At 34.1% G+C, this 22740-nt stretch overlaps 1 protein-coding gene and 1 pseudogene across 2 annotated transcripts in view; one reads left to right on the top strand and one right to left on the bottom strand.

The window, feature by feature from the left end:
• The window catches only part of GPC5 (glypican 5), a 1240359-nt gene that overhangs the window by 665637 nt on the left and 551982 nt on the right, over positions 1 to 22740 (bottom strand). The window lies entirely within an intron of this gene.
• On the top strand, positions 8045 to 8780 carry LOC308496537 (small ribosomal subunit protein eS6-like; annotated as a pseudogene). Its single transcript has one exon. The product of its transcript is annotated as a small ribosomal subunit protein eS6-like (transcript).

The raw sequence follows: 22740 nt of genomic DNA on the forward strand, positions 1-22740 counted from the left end.
TAAGTTCTTTATCTTATGGTATGCTATATTTTTTTTTCCTTATTTTGTGTGTTTGTGAGTCTGTGTGTATGTGCCTATGTGTTGCACTAAATTTATAGAGTTGAAAAGCTCACATTCACATAAATCCATTTACATGAACCTGGATTTTCACTGTTGTCGGGGCATAGAAGCAGGGATAGAAGCTGGATTTGACTGGGAAGTGGTGTACTTTCAACTGGATTCTGGCATTCCATGTAGCAAAGGATTTAAGGTACCTAAGATATATTTGGATTATAACTGAGGCCAAGAAGAAAGTGTGAGATTTATAAAAATACAAATAGACAAGGAAACATTGCTTTATGTGAGACCAAATTATATGTGTAGAAAAAAATTAAAATTTCGGTGAACTGGAAAGATAAGAAATTGAAATCAAAGGTGTGAGGAATACCAGAATTTAAAAAATGATGTGAACTAGCCACAAAAGCAGTCATGATTCCTGCTAACGCCATGAGTGTAGGTGGCTAAATTAGAATGAGAATACCTATTATTGAAGATAAGGAGATCAATAAGCAGTAAAGCCAGGTTGTTGAAGGCATTTTTCATAAAGGCACTAAAGTCACCACAAATGATAGGAAACAAGAAAACAAAAACAAAAACAAAAACAAAACAAACAAAAAAACCAACCCTGTACCTTCTAGCCAGAGTTTTACTTAATATGCAGATGTACCTTCCTGAGAAGTAAGCAATTTTGGAAAATGGAGGGACTCAGGGCCTCATGACATGAATCTCACAGAGGTGGTGCAGTATTGATTCAGAGCAGCCATGCAGCGTTAGGAGAATGCCAGCCACATCTGGCACACGTATTCAAAGCTTCGGATAATGTGGATGATTCCTTTAAAGCACTTTCCTTAGAGAAGGTGACACAGTGTGAATTCCTGAGGGACTATTTACTTTTTATATTCCAGATGTTAGAAGAGAATAATCCATTCATTTAAAGGTCTTGCTGGATATCAGCTATTTCTCTTCACGTCTTAGAGGGTTTATTCTTCCTTTCATGGTCCACAAGGACCAAAATGTTTCAGACATCACCAACCATCAAAATATGCTTTTAAGAAACCTGAATTTTCAGAAATCTTTCTTAATTTCCGTTTTATACTTGCTTCAGTGCCCTAAAATTCTCCCCCCCCCACCCCATATATTCTCCCTGAAAGTATTTTGAAAACATCAGTGGTTTGGTGCTTACACATTTTACCCTTTGCTGAATCTCTGTTTCTTCCTCTTTCTCCATGTGAAACATCCACAGGCGCAGAGCCAGTTCGGGTCAGAGCCCAGACTAGACTGGACTCTCAGTTGAGAGCTGCACTCCTTCTCCCCCAACTCTTTCTCACTACCTGAAGCCTAAGTAATTTAAACATGTTTCTCTCTTACCACCTTATTAGAATTTACATGCATATAAAGATGTGACCTATATGATACAGCACTCTGATTTAAAAGAAAAGTCAAAAAGTAATTTTAAAAGCGCTCAAGGCTCTACTTGTAGTTAGGTAATATCTGAAGAAGATATATAACCCAAAGCATGCATCTTTATATCCATCCCTCTTTTCCATCCACTTCCCACATTTTTAAAATCCCTCTCGTTAATTCATAATCTCCCACTAACTATATATACATACATAATCTCCCACTAACTATACATACATATATGTATGTATGTGTTTTATCTCTAGAAGAAAACTTTCCCAGACCTAACCCAAAGGCATCTCCTCAATCTACACCCCATCCCTCCGACCCTTCTAGTTCTGATTTCCTTTAATCATTGCACTGCTACGGCAACACCAAAAAGAAAATCACTTGTCAGTTGGCCTCAGCATTACCTTTTCAAAGAACAGGATTGGGGAGGAAACTGAGTGGGCAGAGCCAGAATCCCTATTAGTAAGCAGAGAGCCACATATATTAATAATTTGTATCCCCCAAAGGGAAACTCTTTATAAAATAAATTGTATTACACTTGTATATAGCAGTATTACCTTAAATATAATTCTAGCTTAAGAATTCTAAGCTTATCCATAATATGAACCTATGGGAATAAATTTAATGAATCAGTATTTCTAAGGTCTTTTCACTTATGTCTTGTGGGTTAGCCACTGATTTCAGAATGCTACCGCAAAATACATTTCTTCCTAATATTTGATTTCATAATCCCAAGCGGACATATCTCCATGTTGGATTTCAATACAAATACAAAAGTTAAATATCTACTTTCAGCCAGTCTTGATTTTTCACAATTTTAATTCAAACATTTAATGATACAAGATATGTAAAATAAGCTGGTACTAGTATACAGTATTTGGCAGATGCTGTTTTGCTTTCCTCTTTTCTCATAACAAAACAATAGCTCAGTTATAAAGAGTTGTGGCGGGGGGCAAAAAAATGAATTCCTGTTTATCACTTACCAATAGTTTAGAAAGATAATACCCTCTCCTTCTTATTTTAATGTTAAGGTAGTAAATATTATATGCACTATATTTTTTTAGGTAAACTACTTTTTACTAAGGATTTTAGAAATAATTTTGTCTTTAAAATAACTAGAAAATCTTAAAGTGTAACCAAACAGAAATGGACATTTAATAAACACCCCAGTTGTAATAGTTACAGAATATCACTAAGGCTGTCACTCCTCTGGGTATCATAAATTTTGTCTTCATCAAATCAGACCCTGGACACTTACAAACTTGAACCATACGGCCTTTGTCCTTAAAAGAATTGCCTTCTCTGAGTTAAGTTTTGAGGTCATGCCCTATCTCCTTTTTAATGAAAGGAAAACAAATAATCACATGGAATCCTTTTGTCACTTAATACAAAAACATTGTTGAAGAATATCATCATTCAATAGCCCATATACAATGTTCCAGGAAAAGAATTTATATCACAGTTCAGTACTGGGAAAAGTTTTTCCCCTTCACAATTAAAGGTTCTCCTTTAATTCAAGTGAAAATGTTTAAATTATGCTATCTTCATTAACATGGCTACTAGGAAATTAAACCTAAAATGATACTTACTATCCAGTTTCTTTTGGACTGAATACTTATATCTCTCTTTATCTACCCTTGATTTTATATCTATTTATAAATTCTCTGCACTAGTATTTGGATATCTAATTTCATTTACTCCTTGTTTTATACTATATGTTATGTTGCAATTTCTTATGTTTTTTTAAAATAATATACATATTAAATAATTGATGAAACATTTAATCTTGGTATATGGGTAAAGACCATTATGATTAGAATTGTTTAGTCAGCAAAGGTGGATGAGTGATTTCAACTTTCATTTATTCTTCCTATATACTTCACATTGAATTATCCTTTATTCATGGTTTCACATAAAACACAAAATGAATAATAAAATACCAATATTTTACCTAGGGATATAAAAGAATATTTAATTTTTAATCTCTCTTTCTACAAGTCTAGGTAGAAATCATGTGGACAGTTCATCCTCATTTGAGGTCCTTAGAGCATACCCAAAATTCAAATATACCTATGTGGCTTTTTAGAAAGCTACTTATCATTATTTTAGCAGTTATTATGTCTTATCCTTTGCTATGTTCTGTATACAAGATGAAAGATAGTATCCAGTGGGCGAGATAGACAACTAAATTAACAAGAGACATCCATAGGGTCCTATGAAAATAAAGAACAGAGCAATCTAAAATAATGTTAAAATCAGTATTTATTCCACCTCTCAAAGTCAATAGCAGAGACAAAACCTCCCTGCAAAGACGACATGGGCATACATGTCTTGGTATAAGGCATCAGGAGCCACGAGGGTCGGCGGGTAGTTTGATATAGTTAGAACATGAGCAAGATATGTACCAGTTGGAGGATGAGCCTGGAGAAAATGCTTAGGACTTCTTTGTATTTCACACTACAAAAGTCAGAGAGGGAAAAACTGAACAAATTTTTCAAGGGAATACCAATCAGAATTGTATATTTTAAGAATCTTACTCTATGAGGTGAAAGAGAGATTGACTTGAGTAAGAATGGCACCAGGGACATTGATGATGAGGATAATTAAAGTCCTAATCACAGTAAGCATGAAAATCAGAGATTATAAAAAAATTATAAATTATCAGAATTTTTAAAAGATTATTGGGGTGACAATTGTTAGTACTAAGTTACATAGATTTCAGGTGTACAATTCTGTAATACATCATCTATATACATCACATTGTGTGTTCACCACCCAGAGGCAATTCTCCTTCCATCACTATATGTTTGATCCCCTTTTCCCTCGTCTACCACCCCACTCCCTACTTACCCTCTGGTACTTACCAGTAAACTATTGTCAATTATCAGAATTTGAATGAAATGATATGGAAAGAATAATAAGGGTTGGATTATGAGAAGACTCATTGAGAAAAAAAATTTAAAGGGAGAAGCTTTAAAGGAGTTAAAATATTTCATTTTTGTTGTTGTTATCTTAGTTTGAGGAATAAGTAATACTTGTATATCAAGTTTTAGCATATGATTATATACACAGATCTGGAGCTGAGCAAAGACCTAGAGGCCCAGGTTTGGAGCCCATCAGTGTTTAACTGGGAATTGATGCCATGGATGTGCACGAAATCATCCAAAGAGAGTATGTAGTGAGGAAAGGAGACAGAATTAAGAGCAGAATCCTATGGAGTACTAGGGTGCAGATAAAAAGAAGAAATAGCAAAATGATAAATACCTATCTGAGAGGTAGGAAGAAAGATAAGGGAAAGCTGTATCACAGAAACAAGTTAAAAAGGGGTTTTAAGAAAGGTTTAATAGTCTCAAATTCTACAGGCAAATCAACTAAAATAGAGATCGAAATACCCAATGGACTAAATAACCAGAGGTATTTGGTGGCCAAGTAAACAGTTATAGAAGAGTTCTAGAAGTGGAAGGATTGTACAAGGTGAGTACAATATGAAGAAGGAGATACAATAAATACTAGCCACCCCTTCAAGACAATTTGCTGCAAATTACCTCATGTGTATGTAGAACTTAATGATGAAAATACTAGCAGTCTTACACTGAATATTTTAATTGAGAATTTGGCTAGAAACTTGAAGATACCTTAAAACATAATTGTTGACTATGCTTGATTTTCAGAATTGTTTTAAGTATCCTATTAAAAAGCATTGTAAAAATCTTAACTATATAGTCTTTCCTTCTGGGATCAGAAAAAAATGAAAAGATTCTCCAGTTTAATAGAAGAGAAAAAAATATGTGTCCAAGTATTGGCAGAGAAGGGATACACTGGTTATTATTTGTAAATGGCATACATATATATATATATATATATATATATATATATATATACACACACACACACACACACACACACACATATATGTATATATATACATATATATATGATTTTTCATAGTATTTTATTATATTTTTGTAGTATTTTGATACTGAAATGAGTTTGATAGTATTCTGTACATTTGCTGTCAAGTTACCCTTTAATAAATTTGCAATTTTCCATTAAAACACATCTTGTTTATTTTGGAATGGGAGTGAGCTCTTGCATGTCTACCAGGATTCATTTGCATGCTAAAGAATATATATATATATTATTATGTATATGCATATACATATACAAATACACATATACATGTGAATATGTTTGTATATATGTATGTATATACACACGTATATATGTATATGTATATATGTACATGTACATACATATATACATATATAGTCTTTATATAGTATATATAAATAGTATTAGAACTAAAATGCAAATGTGACTAGCAATATCACTAGATTTAATATCAGCATATAAAATATCAGCATATAAAATTTATTTTATTTCTTTCTATTTCATAAATTTGAAAGTTTTCCTTTTTTTATATGTTCTGGAAATCTGAAGGATTTTTTCAAGTCATTCAAATCATGTTAAATATTACTAGCCATTAACAACAATGAAAAAGGTTCAAGTTGCTTGTGGATTGTGACTGTAGATATCCATATTGGTATTAAGAATATCTCATACCATTTACTGCAGATGGATATGTAATTTTTGTATGTTATCTGTTTCTGGACTTTTCTATTCTGTTTTGATGATTTGTTGGTCTATTTCTCTATTATAGCACACTGTTTAAAAGTAATATTAAATAAGAAACATCTCATTATTGAAGACCATTTTTAAATGTAAATTATAGGCTTCCAAGAATGTCCTGATTTTTTAAGTGTTCTTTTTTATTTACCAAAATGGACAAAACTTTTTCTTTTTACTTTCTCTTTAAAAAGTAACACATGCTTATTTAAAAATTTGCACTCAATACAGACATGGAAAAAATAGAAAATGAAAATAACCTACCAGACTGAACAATAACAATTCATTAATAATATTTCAGTGTATGCTGTTATATAATTCTTTTAATGCAGGTGTGTATATATGTGGTTATGGATATATATCTATAAGTGAGAGTATACATTTGTAGGGGGAAATAGAAACATGTAGGTAAATAGATAGAGAAGGTCAATTTAATGTAGTACTTAATAAATGCAGTGCTTAGAAACCTTGGAGTTATTTGCATACATTCACATCTCTGCAATGACATTTTTCTGACTATACAGATGAGCAATCATACAACCAACTACATATGTTACTTGGAGTTGTTTTCTCCAGCTACCATGTTAAAGTAATGATTGGCACTTGTTTACTAGTTGGGAAGTTAATATTTGTTATGTTGGATTTCCTCTGTTCATAAAACATACAGCTTGTAAATATACATTTTGTTTCCTATATACAACTGGGATGGTGCACATATACCAGAATTAAAGAATAAATTAGTGCAAGCTGGATCCCCAGCTTGCATTCTTAAGCAATCCTTACGAATACTACCCTTCTGATTAACACTGCCTTCTGTTCCCATTAAGTTCAACAGGGTACACTCAGGAATTTAAAACATAGTGCTTGCTCATTTAAATAGATAATTTGCCACTCAAAAATGTGTGGACCTTAAAATGTGATGTTGGGATGGGAGCTAATATTTCCAAATATATTGAATAACAGATTATGTAGTTAAACTTTTTACAATGCTTTTTAATAGGATACTTAAAACAACAGAAAGATTCCATTCTTATGACTTACCCCAATAGTGGTTACAAATAGTCTTGCCTTTCTTTACCATATTTGAATGGTGTATTTCATTTCACACATTCTTTACTAGCTGCCAGAACCTTAATATTGCCAAAGGAGAAAGCTTACCCAGTGCAGTGTTTGTAAATGTCAACTAGCCAACAGATATTTGGAAACTTATGAATGTTCACCTTTCTAACATTTGCTTAAAGCCATACGGAATTCTCCTCTTTCCGCTCCTCTCACTTAAAAAAAAAAAAATCTTTATACAGAAGTTGACACAAAATATATTAAATAAAGCTGGTATTCAGCCCTCCTGCATTCAAGCAGGAATTTCAAGTGTATGTAAAAAAAAGGAAATGATTTTGATAGTATTCTTTACACTTGCTATCAAGTTACCCTTTGATAAAGCTGCAATTTTCCAGTAAAATATATCTTGTTTATTTTGGAATAGGAGCAAGCTCTTGCATGTCTACCAGGATTCATTTGCTTTCTAGAGAATCACTATCCTGAAACAACTTAAAGCACATGCCCCTCTAACCAAATCTGCTTGTTTTCATTTTATTTTCTCAGCCTGATTAGTCAAATTTATGAAAATGAGCAATTTGAAAGATGATATTAAAAAGTGCTTACAGATTTGACCACCTTGTCTCAGAAGAACATCTCACTTTCCTCTCAGGCTATAGGACTGTGAATTAGGTGAATGGAGCATGACGGACCAGCCCTCTAACTCTGGAAACATAAATCTACTCTTGCTTATATGTGGCGCAAAGAAGCCAATGGATATCTTGGGTGAGTAGAACTTGTGTAGGGAGCTTGGCCTTCTCTATGCTCTGTTAATCCTTTCAATTTCTTTTGTTTCTCTTTCCAGGTTTGGGCTATCAAAACCTAATGAAAAGCTCTTTTTTGTGGTCTCTCGGAGGCCTTCAGCTACTTTAGGATGAAGCTGAACATCTCTTTCCCAGCCACTGGCTGCCAGAAACTCATTGAAGTAGACGATGAACGAAAACTTCATACGTTTTATGAAAGTGTATGGCCACAGAAGTTGCTGCCGATGCTCTGGGTGAAGAGTGGAAGAGTTATGTGGTTCGAATTAGTGGTGGGAATGACAAACAAGGTTTCCCCATGAAGCAGGGTGTCTTGACCCATGGCCGTGTCCACCTGCTCCTGAGTAAGGGGCATTCCTATTATAAAGTAAGGAGGACTGGAGAAAGAAAGTGCAAATCTGTTTGGCGTTGCATTGTAGATGCCAATCTGAATGTTCTCAACTTGGTCATTGTAAAAAAAGGGGAGAAAGATATTCCTGGTCTCACTGATACTGTGCCTTGTCACCTGGGGCCCAAAAGAGCTAGCAGAACCCGCAACTTTTCAATCTCTCTAAAGATGATGTCCGTCAATATGTTGTAAGAAAGCACCTAAACAAAATAAGGAACCTAGAACCAAAGCCCCCAAGATTCAGCATCTTGTTACTGCACAACTCTTACAACACAAACATTGGCGTATTGCTCTGAAGAAACAATGTCCTAAGAAAAAAGAGGAAGAGGCTGCAGAATATGCTAAATTTTTGGCCAAGAGAATGTAGGAGGCCAAAGAAAAATGCCAGGAAGTTTTCCAAAAGACTCAGGCTGTCCTCTCTGAGAGCTTCTACTTGTAAATCTAAGTCCAGTCAAAAATGAGATTTTCTAAAAGTAACAAATAAATAAGATCAGACATTAAAAACAAACAAAAAAAAACCCTAATGAACAAAATCTGAATAAATAATCAACATCCTTTCTAATTTCCCAATTTTTACTATTATCCCAATAACCCATACCTCCCCACCCTCTGCCATTTCATAATCTAACTTTCATTTAATAACTATTTACCGAACCCCTTCTTGGTATGAATCACTTTATAAATTCTGATCAAAGATAGAACAATTAGCATTAGCATAGCATATCATTATATCAGCATATGGAAGCCTTTGGCGTCTAACATTATAGTGAAAATTTTCCTATTTTCAAGTCCTTCAATATTCTGTCCCTCCTAGCTCTAAAACTATCCAAGTTTACCTAGTCAACTTTTTCCCTTAAGTTAAAGTCTCCTTTTTTCAATTCATATCTGTTCTACAGAAATTCTCAAAGAAAGAAAAATTATTTTTCAGTAAAGAGATTTTTCTTTATCCCCTACTTAGAGTTCAAACTCTTCAGTCCATACTTAAAAATGTGTCTTAACTCTTGCATGTTCAGTTACTACTATCTGAAATGATAATGTAGCTATATATAGTCTTTCAAATTATTCACTCTATAATGACAGTGTAAACATGAAAAATGCCAAGCATCTAAAAAGTAACTGACCTTACATTAATCCTTTCAAAAATAAATTAATACAATTTGTACTTTCAGCAAATACGTTTGAATATCTATATATCAGTAACCAAACAAGTTATCTGGAAACATAAAAGAGATCAAAATTATAGTCAATTAATCCGATATATAATTTTAAAAATGTGAATTTAATTTTTTTTTCTAATACATGGCCTCTCAAAAAGTAACTCACTAATTAAGGACATTGCCAGAAAAGCAACAATTATTTTGAGACTTTTAAGAGCCAAAACATCTGTTTGATCTAAACCTAGGAGATATAGAAGAGTGGGGAAAAATTAGCTAAATATCCATAACTATTAAGGTTATTCTCTATTGGTTTGGTGTACTCATTTACACACCAATATTCAACTTTAGGAATTTAGGGACTCATTAACATTGCTAAACATGGAATTTAGCTTTTTTAAACCTAATTATTTCTTTACTATTTTTATAGCTAAGTATACTCTTTTCATTACTCACAAAGGACAAATCTTCACCAATCCCCAACCCCTGCAGTTAGAGAAATAATTTAATTTAAACATCCCTTGAAAGCAATTATTTATGGGCTCTATGGAAACTGGGGTAAACTTTTTGTGGTCTCATTTATTTCTGTGGAGATTAGAGACTACCTATAAAATAATTTGAACCCATAACTATTTGGTTAATAGATTAAAAAAAAAAGAGCAAAAGCAACCTAATAATCCCAACCATATAGTCAGAAATAACTTGTTTTTAACTTAACTAACGTTTCAGGTGCTCTCAAACTGTTATTTCTATACTTAACAGCACCACTGATTTGAGACAGTCTATATTCTCTGTACCATCATTATTTTGCGAACCAAAATTATTATCATCACAATTGGTTTTATTGAGAATCACTTTGAATGTTGTTCATATACGATGCTTTCTGAATAAATTGTTTTAAATCCATAATTAACACTTTTATCATTTGAAGATACTCTTCTCTAAGTATCTTCCCTACCTGACACTTATGTGTTCTATCTTTGAACAATGTAATTTTGCCATAATTTCTGCCATTGTCTCTGGAGTATCCTTTAAAATATCCAAGCTTCTCATATTTTAAGTTCTTTAGTGCAGTGTTTCTCAACCTTGGCTGCATAATAGTTCTGACATCCAGCTTATACCTCAGACCAATTACATCAAAAACTCTAGGGGTGGAACTCTGACATCAGTAATTTGTAAATTCCCTGGTGGTTCCAAAGTGCATTCATGGCTGAAAAACATTATTTAGAATAAAAAATGACCTCAGTGACAAATCAATTTTCTTGTCTTCCTCCTCATATCTCATGGGTATTGAATTGATCTGATTCATAACTGTATCTCCAACAACTACGGGGTCATACTAGGTGCTCAGGCTATCCTACAACTTTCCTATTAATAGCCTGACGTAGTATAAGTGGCGAAATGGTAACGTTGAATGTATGGTAGTAAAATACAACTATTTATTTTGTTTCAACTCTGAGATATTTTTATAAAACTTGGTGTCTATATCCTTGTACTTTGAAATTCAAACCATCAAGTTCTGATAATCTCGGTTAATGTTAGTCCAAAGAGGTAGCATGCTTTTCCTGATTTAAAAATGGCAGCTCTAAGTAAACTCTGGCCATTTAATTATATACCTAAAAATTGCAATTTTAAACAAAAGTGTCACTTTATAGTAATTAAAAATTATTAATTTTCAGGTAAATAATAATCTGTAGGTGACATTTAGTTAGAGCAATTTATTAATACAATAGAATTCCTAAAAGCATCCCTTCTCACTAGTAACTTACTTACATAAACTCTTATGTATTAAACTCTTTATGCTGAATTTTATGGTACCTGAAACTCCTTTATTAAAATTTTTGGCTTACTAGTCAGGAATATTCCTTTTTATGGCTCATTCTAATAACTCAAAAGAATGTCATCTGTTTGATTTTGAATTCATCTTTACATTTCAGTTCTAAGTTCTTTTAATTTATTTATTTTAATTTTGTTGCAGGATAAGCTTTCTAAATTTCCAGTTTATTTTTCTTTCTTTTTTTCTTAAATTAAAGTTTATTGGGTTGACCACTCTTAGTAAAATTACATAGATTTCAGGTGTACAATTCTGTATTACATCATCTATAAATCCCATTGTGTGTTCACCACCCAGAGTCGGTTCTCCTTCCATCACCATATATTTGATCCCGTTACCCACATCTATCACCCCCCATCCTCCTTACCCTCTGGTAACCACTAAACTATTGTCTGTGTCTATGAGTTTTTGTTTCTTTGTTTGTCTTGTTCCTTTGTTACCTTCAGTTTTATATCCCACACATGAGTGAAGTCATATGGTTCTCAACTTTTTTCTGTCTGACTTATCTCACTTAGCACAATCATCTCAAGATCCAGTCATTATGGAAGGCAGTATAGAGGTTCCTCAAAAAATTAAGAATAGAATTCCATATGACCCAGTTTATTTTTCAATAATTTATTTCTCAGGCATAAACACTATAGGTGTAATAACGTATCTTTCAGTCATCAATAATAAGAAAATCTTTTCACAGAAAATTATACTCTAATTTTTATCCTTATCATAGCCCTTTCATTAAGCAACCAGTTTCTTTGATTACATAACCACTATCATTTTCTTTAACGAGAGCTAGCAAATATTGAGGTTTTAGATTTTTTTTAAAAAGAACAGAAAAAAATCCTGTAATATGACAATTTAAGCTACTATGGAATAAAATTTAAGAAAATGTGATTACTAACAATGGTATAAACCCAACTGGTTTTGATTACAGTGAAATCTCATGACATTGTATTTGACTCTGATATTTACCAGTGAACCAAATTACAAAATTGATTTCCAAAAAGACACTTTTGTTACAGATGGCTGGGACCTGAGTTACAAGACAAATTTGGTTTCTCCTTTTTCAGAGAACCTCACACTTTCTATGGCAATTCATGAAATGTTAAGATGAAGGCAGGACAACAAGGCCATCTCCTTTGGTAGTCTTACTCAGATCTGCTTTCCCAAGTAGAATTAATCAGTCTCTTGCTATTTCTCCTTCTAAAGAGCCTTTACCATTTAATGACAATTCAATTTTCTTGTCTTCCTCCTCATATCGCATGGGTGGTGAATTGATCTGACTCATAACTGTATCTCCAACAACTACGGGGTCATACTAGGTGCTCAATAAATGTTGGCTGAATTAATGATGAGGCAGGTATGTGGGTCACACAGTTTAACATTTGTTAAACTCATTAAATTTGTATATTTAAAATCTGTGCATTTCATTGCATGTAAATTGTACTTCAATTACAAAAAAAAGAAATATTTTAATTCTCCTTGGAACATGCTCTCAGAATCAGATCACAAACCATTATATAATTTGAGACTTCCTACTTCGTCATAAAAAGAATAATATGCATCTTGAGAGACCATACTATTCACTGGAGTCAAAAGTTTATTTTACTATTTTACAAAACCAAACTCATCCACAAATTTGCCATCAATATGGACATTCAAAGAATGTACAAACATGCATATAGAATTCAAAGTAGATGTCTTAAATACTAACAGCTTCACTGGAATAAAATTGGAGTTTTCCACAGGGTCTTATGATTTTTATTAAATTTAGTTTTAAATCTTAGCTTTAGAAATCCCCCCCCCCTCTCTCTCTCTCTCTCTCTCTCTCTCTCTCTCTCTCTCTCTCCTTCTCTCTCTCTGTCTGCCCCTCAGCGACCTAGCCTTCCCCCCAGATAATCAGTAACCACCAAGGCAGCAGAAGACAATAGCCTGGACCTCACTAATGGTCACATAGTCTGGACCTTTGGCAGGGTAAAGATAACACCTTGACCTAAATTAAGTTCCAGCTGCTGTGCCCTAAAGTGGAATGACCCCCTGGCTACTTTCCCGTGATACCAGACAGAAGGACTCCAGAAAAGACCTCAGAACTGTCCTCAAGTTCTGAAGAAATGGTTCATTATCCTTATCTCACCTGTGACCAATCAGCTCCTAACAAGACTCTGAACGCTTAACCCGCTGTGATTTTGCTCTATATAATCTGTAACCTATACACCATCAGGAAGCCAGGTCTTAAGAGCAATAGCTCCCCGGTGTCTCTTGCCTTGGTGCCATTTCCTTAAGTAAACCTCTACTTTCTTTGATGTAAACTACTGTTCATGTCTCCTTTGGCTTCCATGTGTACAGGTAGAGGAACCCCTTGAGTTTCGAAATAGCAACTATTTTGTGGAACTAGGAAAATTTGGTTACTGCACTAAAAAATGGCAACATTCCTTTATAGTCAAATTTTGTATGAAAGAAACACTCTGATTTACTTTTAGACGTGGTCAAAAATCTCACAAAGTTAGTGTAAATAACTAAGTATAAAAATTGGATACGGAATAAACCAAGGCAAATGAGCAGAGACATTAATAACTAGCTAGCAGCACAAATAAATACTACAAAGTATATAAGTACATTTTTTACAAGTGAAAACCTATCACTTTATTAAAACTTACCTAATCAACAGTTATTAATTACTAACAAAAATGCCATATGGAATGGGCAAAGTACAAATCTCCATCAAAAAACAAAATGAAAAATATGCACAACTGTTCCTTTCCTAATCATCTTAATATGCTTTGACATCATTACTTGATCTTTTAGAGATAAGAAAAAATGGAAAGTCGAAAATTTTTAAGATATGAAAACAGAAAACAGTGGTTTCACTGACATTGAATCTTGAAAACATGTTAGTTAAAAAATAGAGTGACAAATTCTTGCTGTTTTCAGCAAAACAGAATGAACTTTAAGAACAAAAAAGACCTTGGAGTTTGCTTTTTTAAGAACTTTTTCTCCTTGATAAAATATTTCCAACAAAGCAGTACATAAAAGTAAATTAAATGTAGTAAATTGGGTGAGTATTCACAGCCTTATCTGCTGGCTTATTCTTTCCCTTAGGTTACGAAGCCGGAGGGATAGCTACTGAAATTGAGACTTCAGAAAAGCAAAAATAGCCCATTCCCCAAGAGGGTGTGACTGTCTCTTGGTCACAGAGTTAGTCTATAGCAGAGGATATTGTATGACAATGCTTAAATTATATATTGTTTTATTTAATATTTCTAGATTATATTGAAAACCTGATCCCTTATAGGAGTGATTATTAACTTTTAAAATTTAATTTCATGAATCAATTTAATTCTCTTGAAATAGAAATAGCAGTATTTTGCATTCAGAGTTTGAATGTTGCTTTCCTCTGAGTGTGTAAGATTGTTGTATATGTAAATGAATCATCCCTCTTAGCATTTCTTATGTACTTTGTAAATGAAAGTGTCAAAAACAAATTCAAAAACTCAATTTCTTGTTTTGTTGTAATGCAAATACTTGTTAATAGCTTAGCACACTTGATTTGACTTGGCATTTTCAAAATTGATTTACTGCAGTCTCTGCAAAACCTGTTAGTTCTAATCTTGCAAATGCAATAGGTTCCTCTTGCCATGATTATTATTTTTCAGCCTATAGGTATGTTATGTCTTCCCTCAGTTTATATAATTGTGATTTATTATCCATTTCCAAAAGAAATCACATCCGCAAAGCAATAGGTTCTGCCATTTTCTATTGACTAAAGTGTTATGCATTAGCTGAAGAATTGCCTGGTTACGAAGAGGGACCTCTACAAATTCACCCTATTTAAAACCCTGGAGTAATTCCTGGAAAGAAACTGATAAGTCTTGTATGCTTTGCTGCAGCTCTGGTCAATGTCTAGAATTTAAACACAATCATCCTGGAGTTTGTGTTTTGCTCCTACTGCTTATGAAAAGCTGTAACGAATGGGCTAAATGTGATTGACTTACTAAAGATTTTAAAAATACACTGAATAATCAAGTAGGGTTGGTGATAACTTAAGCTATATTAAGACAATGATATAACACAATTTTTGTGCTTCAATAATTTCTATTCTCCAATTATAATTTGTTTTTTAAAATTAACAATGCAACTTGACAAACATTTCATTTAATTACACTTTGCTTTTATTTCCCCAACGTGAAGTGACTTCTGTTCAGTCACATGAAGTGGTATAAATCTGTCATGCTTCATAGCTCTTTCATAGCCATGTGAGCAAGTTCTTCTGACATATGTGTTTCCTTTCCTGTGTTACCCAGTAACAGAAGGAACTTTGAGAATTCTATATCTTTTCCCTTATTGATGAAAACCCAAATTAAGTTATAGTTAGAGAGGTTTTGAAAGAACGCCAACACATTTTTTCTCAGCATTTCCTCTTAGATTACCAACTGGCAAAAAGAGAAGCAATGGGGAATAAAGTTAAAGAACACCATCATTCTTTATACTGTATGTGAGGATAAAGAAATGAAATAATTTTAGTATAAACAGAAATTATTTTAATATTTATTTCATATTTCAGATAGAATAAATTAGATTCAATGCAAAAGGAACCTATTATTACTACAATAATAAATACATTTGAATCAATGATTCATGTATATTTCATTTACATAAAATCTACCAGTTCTTTCTTGTTTTTACTATTGCAGGCATCTTTGTGTAGGGCTTTGATTCTTATAAAGGGGGATCTATAATAAACTTGGGGAATATAAATTAGACCTGAGAAATCATATGAAAATTCTTTCTATGTTTTATCATCGGTCCACATCAAATGTATTTATAATATTAATAAATAATGAAATGCAAGTTAAATGTGAAAAAATTTCTATGGGTAAAATAGACAACTTCTATGAACTTTATAAAAATAAATCTTTACAGCTCTATGCAAAAGTGAGTCTCACAGCTAAGGAAATGCCTTTTGTATAAGTTTTAGTAGTAAACAAATTTATAGTTAAGAAGATGTTCATCTAAATATTATTTATAATAATGAAAATATGGAAACACTTTACAAGTCAATCATGGCTCAATAAATGTACACTGTTATAAAGGAAAACTCTACCCACAGTAATTATAAATGACATATGTATTGACGTAGAAAATTTCAACCATCTACTACAGAGTGAATAAAGAAGGTTACAAGCAAAAATATACATAATATATGCTCTTTTATATAAAATAATACTAGAATATAAGTATTCAGAGAGTGATGTCTATGCATGTCTTTAACTGATCAACAATGGCTGTAATTTGGGGAGCCGGATTTGTACTGTTATTTATATTTTTATTTTTAGCCAAAGCAGTAACAGCAATGATGGTCTTTCTGCAAAGACTTTGAATCTTCTCATTTACCGTCCAAATGTGCCTCATTATTGAAACTATTTGTCATCTTCTCATCTGAAATATTTTAAGATGACATAAATATGAAAATGTTCTGAGGAGCTATAGCCAAATAATAAATAATCCTTACATGATTCCTTCTTAAATCTGAAGAGAAAAGGAGTAGAATGCAGTTCAGTAACAAACATATGCACCAAAAGTCAAATACTCTTACATAAAATATACAATTTCTTCAGAAAGGAACCGGAAATTCAAAGGTTCCTGATGAGCAAAATGAAAAGAGGCAAAAACATGATAAAGTCCAAGGAACTGTAAAAGCCCAGAGTCAAGGATTTTCTAATCGGGAAGCCAGAAGACTTCAACTTTGCTCCCATTTCTGTAGTAAAGATATGAATAAAAATCTAGAAATCCATCGTAATGTAAAATATAGACTTTTGGTGATAATACTGTTTCAAGTAGGTTCATCAACTGTGACAAGTATACTATCTGGTTTGGGATGGTGATGGTGGAAGAGACTGTATATATGTCGGGAGAGGAGGCTTATGGGTATGTGGTAATTTCAAGTCTATTTAAGGCTAATATTATACTCTAAACAAACAGTAAAACTCAAATCACTGTACCATCACTTTGGATCCTTAGTAGACAAATTAAATTATAGCTTTCAGCAGACAATGGTGAGACAAATATCTAGATACATAAATAGCCATTGTGCTATTAGGATATGTTGTACTATAGAGATATTTCAAAATAAGAAAAATCTGAACTCTACTTCTTGATGCATCATAAAAAAAGCAAGAGACTTGGAATAAATTATTAAATTCAATTTACAAAAGAGAGGGAGCAATTGCTAATCAATCACTGAGTAACAATCTGCCCCAAAATTTAGTGACTTTACACCACAACCATTTCATTTGTTCTTGATTCTGCAGGTTAGGAATTTGGGCATGGCTCATCTGAGTTTCATATTCTGGTTCCACATGGCAACAGATGGGATCATTCAATCAGGTGGATACAGTTGGTGAGTGTTTGTGGCTAGAAGGTTCAAGAACTCTTTCTTCACATTCCTGTCACCCCATATTGCCTCTTTGAAGTTGGCTAGTTTGAGACCTCGGATTCTCAAGAGGGTTGGATTTCTTATATGGAGGGAGTGGTCCAAGAAGGAGAAAGTGAAAGCCATGAATCTCTTGACACCAAGACATGAAATCATTTGTCATTATTTCTATTCCATTCTATTTGAAAAATCAGTCAGGGTCACAAATGCAGCTCAGGTTCAAGGAAAGAGGCAATGGACACTGCCTGTCAAAGAGAGGATTGGAAAAGAATTGTGGTCAATTTGTAATCAATCATAGGAAGAGATCTCAATAGGGCATTTGGAAAAAGCATCAGTTTCTATCAGGTAATTGAGATTAATCAAATTAGGGACTATTTTATTAGATGTGAGCTGATATATTTTACCTCCCCATCTGAATTGGGAAGAGGGTATGAACTCAACTGGTAGACATTGTGAAGTCTTATTTTCCTGATCTGAAAAACTAGGAGTGTGTGGGCAGTACCCACCCCACAGGGCTGCTGTGCAGGTTAAAGAACATAGTATTTGCGAATTTCCTGACATGGTCCTCGGGGCATGACTGCACTTGATATATATCAGCTATTCCTATAGCTTGCCTTAAAAAGAATGGTTTGAAAAAAGGGCACTATAATCACCTAGGAGATGTGAGAGCATCTTTGTTCTTATAGAGTACAGAAGAGCTATGTTTGCCATTAAGGTAGAAATCTAGGAAAATATAGTTTACATATGCCAAGTTATTTTAGCATAGGAAATAAAGTTTATCTTTGGCTTTAGATTAAACTGCTAAATAAGAATCAAATGTGAGAAGTATAAACTCATTTCAGCATGTTCTATTTGAGTATAACTCTGTGGTACTTGAGCTCTCTTTTGAGCCATCTACTGGATGCCTCATTAATTAATGGGTTGAATAACTCTTAGATACATATACATTTAGGGAGGGGAAAAGTGGGAAGAAAATAGAGAAGCCTGCCACAACCATAGCCACAGACTAGGGCTTCAGCCTGCATGAGGCCTGTTTGACAATTACAATGGTTTACAGAAATAGAGATTGAGTAGATTGTAAGGGCCGAAGGGCATGGAGTTCTTATGAGTTATGCCACAGAAGAAAACAAGTCCCTTTGACTCTGAAGAGAGTTATGATGAAGCTGCCCTTCATGTCCGTCCCTAGTGCCAGCACACCTTTGAAATTGCTCTGATCCTCTGCCCACACTCTCAGTCCTCAATCTGTCTCCCCTAGACCTGAGTCTTTGCTTCTGCATCACCAGCAAACGCCCTTGCGTGTACCTGCAATCATCATGAATACACATGAGTATTTAGTTAAAACCAAACAGGCATCCACATGGGTATTTTAGTAAAACTCAACGCTTTCCTCATTCTACGACACTGATGTGAGGACTTGGTGACATTTGTCACCAATGTTGCATCACGACTGGAAGAGATCTTAACCCTCTCTTAACACTCTCATCTATGGTCACCCCTCTTCAGCCACAATGGCCTCCTTGCTATGCCATGATCAAGCCAGGCATGCTCCTGCCTTTGTACTTCCTTTTGCCTGAGATGCTGCCGGCCGAGACAGTACATGGCTAACACCCTCAATCACTACCTCCTCAGTGCAGCCTCTCCTAAACACTCTAGATAAAATCGCAACCTCCAGTCTCTTTGGCACTCCGTATTCACATTACCCTGCTTCATTCCCTGTCCACAATACAGACTACTTTCCTACATATAGAATATGTATGTGTGTGTGTGTGTGTGTATGTGTGTGTGTGTATACTATATATACATAAAATACGTAGGCTGCTTGTCTCTCCCCAAAGGCAAAACATGTGTTTTGTGCCACCAACACCAAGAACAGAGCCTGGCACACTGGAAGCACACACTACATATTTATTGAATGAATATTTGTTAAATGAATCGGCCGTGACATTTGTTTGGTCAAAAAAAAAGGCAAAAGTTTTTGGTGTGATAGGGAAGTAAGAAGCAATACTTTTTTGTTATTGTTTTACATATTAGACAAGTGAAAATATTTAAACTTTTGATAGCTCAGGAATGCTCTTTGGCTGTATGGAAAATTCACTAATCCAGAATATTTTATTACCAATCAAACCAAAACATCATTCATGCAATTCTGCCTACATATATTAATCTGAAAATAGTTTATATCTTGAATTCTGTTATAATGTTTAAAGTATTATTTACGAACCTTACAATATTGAGTATAAAGCCTTTAATAATCAATTACCACATCCAATTAGTCCATAATCATTGAAATATACAAGTGGGACTAGAGCTCATTTCAAATCTCAAAATACAAAGTCACTTAATTCAGAACTCCATCTGTGCCTCAGTCTCCAGAGTCTGACAAACAGTCTCCAAACTGTCTTCTGAGTTTTCATCAAAACAAGACACCAGTTTGGAGTCTATTTTAACATTACATGCAATATATGGGGACTCACATCCCATCTGCTTTGATTTTTCTCTAATGAAAATTCCTAGTTGTTCTGTGTCAGAAAAGATGTAAGTATTCCCCAGAAATAGTGCTGTTATTTAGAATGCAACAATAGAGAAAAATCGAAACCCCAGATCTTATATTTCCTGTTCATAAAATTGTAATTGGCCTTTTTATGTCTGTGCTACCCTTGAGACAGGGAATTAATTTTATGTACATGAATATATATAGGCTACTCATAAAACTCAGAAGAGTTCAAACTTTCATTCCCCAAAAAGAATTAGAAATAAAATCAAAGCATATTTTTCTTTAATCTTAGGGATTCTGTATAGTTTAATGTTACCTCTTGAGATGATATTAAATTTCAGTTATTGTAAATAACTGGCAAAGGAAGAACTATGGTATAATTTTTGCAATAGCATTGTAAGTAGATAACAAATCGCCACAAAATTTACATTTCACTGGTAGAAACAAGTTAACTCCTTACAGTGTCTAATGTTGATATTCTCCTTTGTCATGGTGGCTATAAGTGCAAGCCTTGTTGGACAGCTCATTCAGTTCAAAGTCTGGTTTCACTACCTTATCTGACCTAGGTTATGACTTGGACTCCCTAGCATACTGTACGCCTCATTTTATTTATCTCAATAGTGGTGAAAAGAATTAGAAGAAAGAAAAGAAAGCAATGTGGATTTAGGATTCAAAGAAATAGTTCCGGATGGCTACAAATGGGTTTAATAGCTCTAGGTAAACTCTCATTTTCTGAGTCTAATTAGGAAGGGATGGGGCCTGAGTAAATTAATATACATAAAATACTCAGTGCAGTTTCTGATTCACAATAAATGATCGCTGATGTTAAGGGCAATCAGACAGAATGGATATAATTTCAACTCTAGGTGATGGTTCCAGAGGCGATAAGCTGCCTTACCATTTATCAGGGCTAAGAAAAGTAAGTATGCAACTTTGCCAAAAGAACCAAAAGTCAATTTTGGTCGTGTCTCTGTTCACTTTTTGTGTGCTTAAATCACAAAGTCAGGATTTATTTAGCACTTTAATGAAAGTATGCACACATAGCTAAAGTAACATTATTTTTAAGATACCTGTCATATTGTCTTCATTTCTCCCTCTGTAAGTGAAATCTAAAACTTAAAAATATTCCCTGAAGCAATAAGCAAACATGAAAGTAATATACAATTTCTTTACTGACATAGATTAAAGCATAACAATGTATCTGTACATATTACCAAATATGTGTATAAAGTTTTATACAAATCAGATTACAGCAATCTGATTAAAACCTCAAAAAAAAAAAAGAAAAAGAGTGGAAAATAAAAGAACCTAACAAGAAAGGAGGGAGGGAGGGACAGAAAGAGAGAGAGAGGGAGGTGGGGCGGAAAGGAAGGAGCGAGGGGAAGGGACAAGAAAAGAGAAGCAAGTAAAGAAATCTTGTGCATAAAGATAAATTTTGTATGTTGAAACCCTTACATTTTATGCAAAGAAGAGCCCTCCTCACCTTCACTCAGTACCCTAGTGGTCCAGATCATTTGTGTTCTGAGCCCTCTATTGATCAGAAGCAGCAAATTGGAGGTGAGGCGCAGAAACACTGACTACCGCAGGAGGTAATCTCTGACACCAGTGGGGGAAATGGGTCAGTATTAACTCTCTGTGACCAGCCTGCTGAACATGCCTGACTTCAGATATTAAACACACACACACACACCTCAATTTAATCTTCCATCATCCCTGAATTAAACCTTACACAGGATTCAGTAGGACTTATCCTCACATTTCTGAATGGACTCTGAGACAACCATGGTTTTCCTGCTAATTTTTAATGGAGCCCCTGCAGTCATTTGAGGATCAATTTAAATTTAAGTATGGTTTAAATTGAAAGTCAGGAACCAAGAAGTTAGCCCAAGATACCTACTTAATAATAAAACTAAGAGACATAATTTACAGTTAAAATTGTTTTCCCCTTTAGAAACTGTTTAAAACTAGAAACTTAGATGGGTGGTAATTGTGGGGAGGTGGTATCTTATCCTTCTCAAGCCACTTGAGGGTTTCTACAGGGCCTATCTCTCTTAAAGCTCCCTTGACGCAGGTAGATGTACCTCGGTTCATTCAGGATAGTCCTTTGCCACTTCTTGCTCACCTCTGAGAATCTCTTGATGCTTCTTTGCCTGCCTCTTTCTTCTATAATTTCTTTGCCCTACAGGCACCACATTGGACCTGACCCAAAGTAATATTGCTTGGTTTTCTCTCCCATGTATTCCATGTCAGGTCTATGGAGAATACTCACATATCTCTAATACCAATAGATCCTTGAGCACAGGTCAATTTTAATAAGCCTGTTACGTAAACATAAGTCCAAGCATGGACTTATGGATCTAGTTTACATTCTGTTTGAGTGATATCAAGAATGAGTCTGGAACACGTCTTTAGTGTCTCCCCCACCTTGCAGAATGTATTTCAAAATTGATTGTTTCCATTATAATTGTTACTAGGCTTGACGCCATAAGAAAGGACCCCTACCTGTACCTCACAA

The sequence above is a fragment of the Rhinolophus hipposideros genome (assembly GCF_964194185.1).
Source record: "Rhinolophus hipposideros genome assembly, chromosome: 4".
In the NCBI taxonomy this organism is placed as follows: domain Eukaryota; kingdom Metazoa; phylum Chordata; class Mammalia; order Chiroptera; family Rhinolophidae; genus Rhinolophus; species Rhinolophus hipposideros.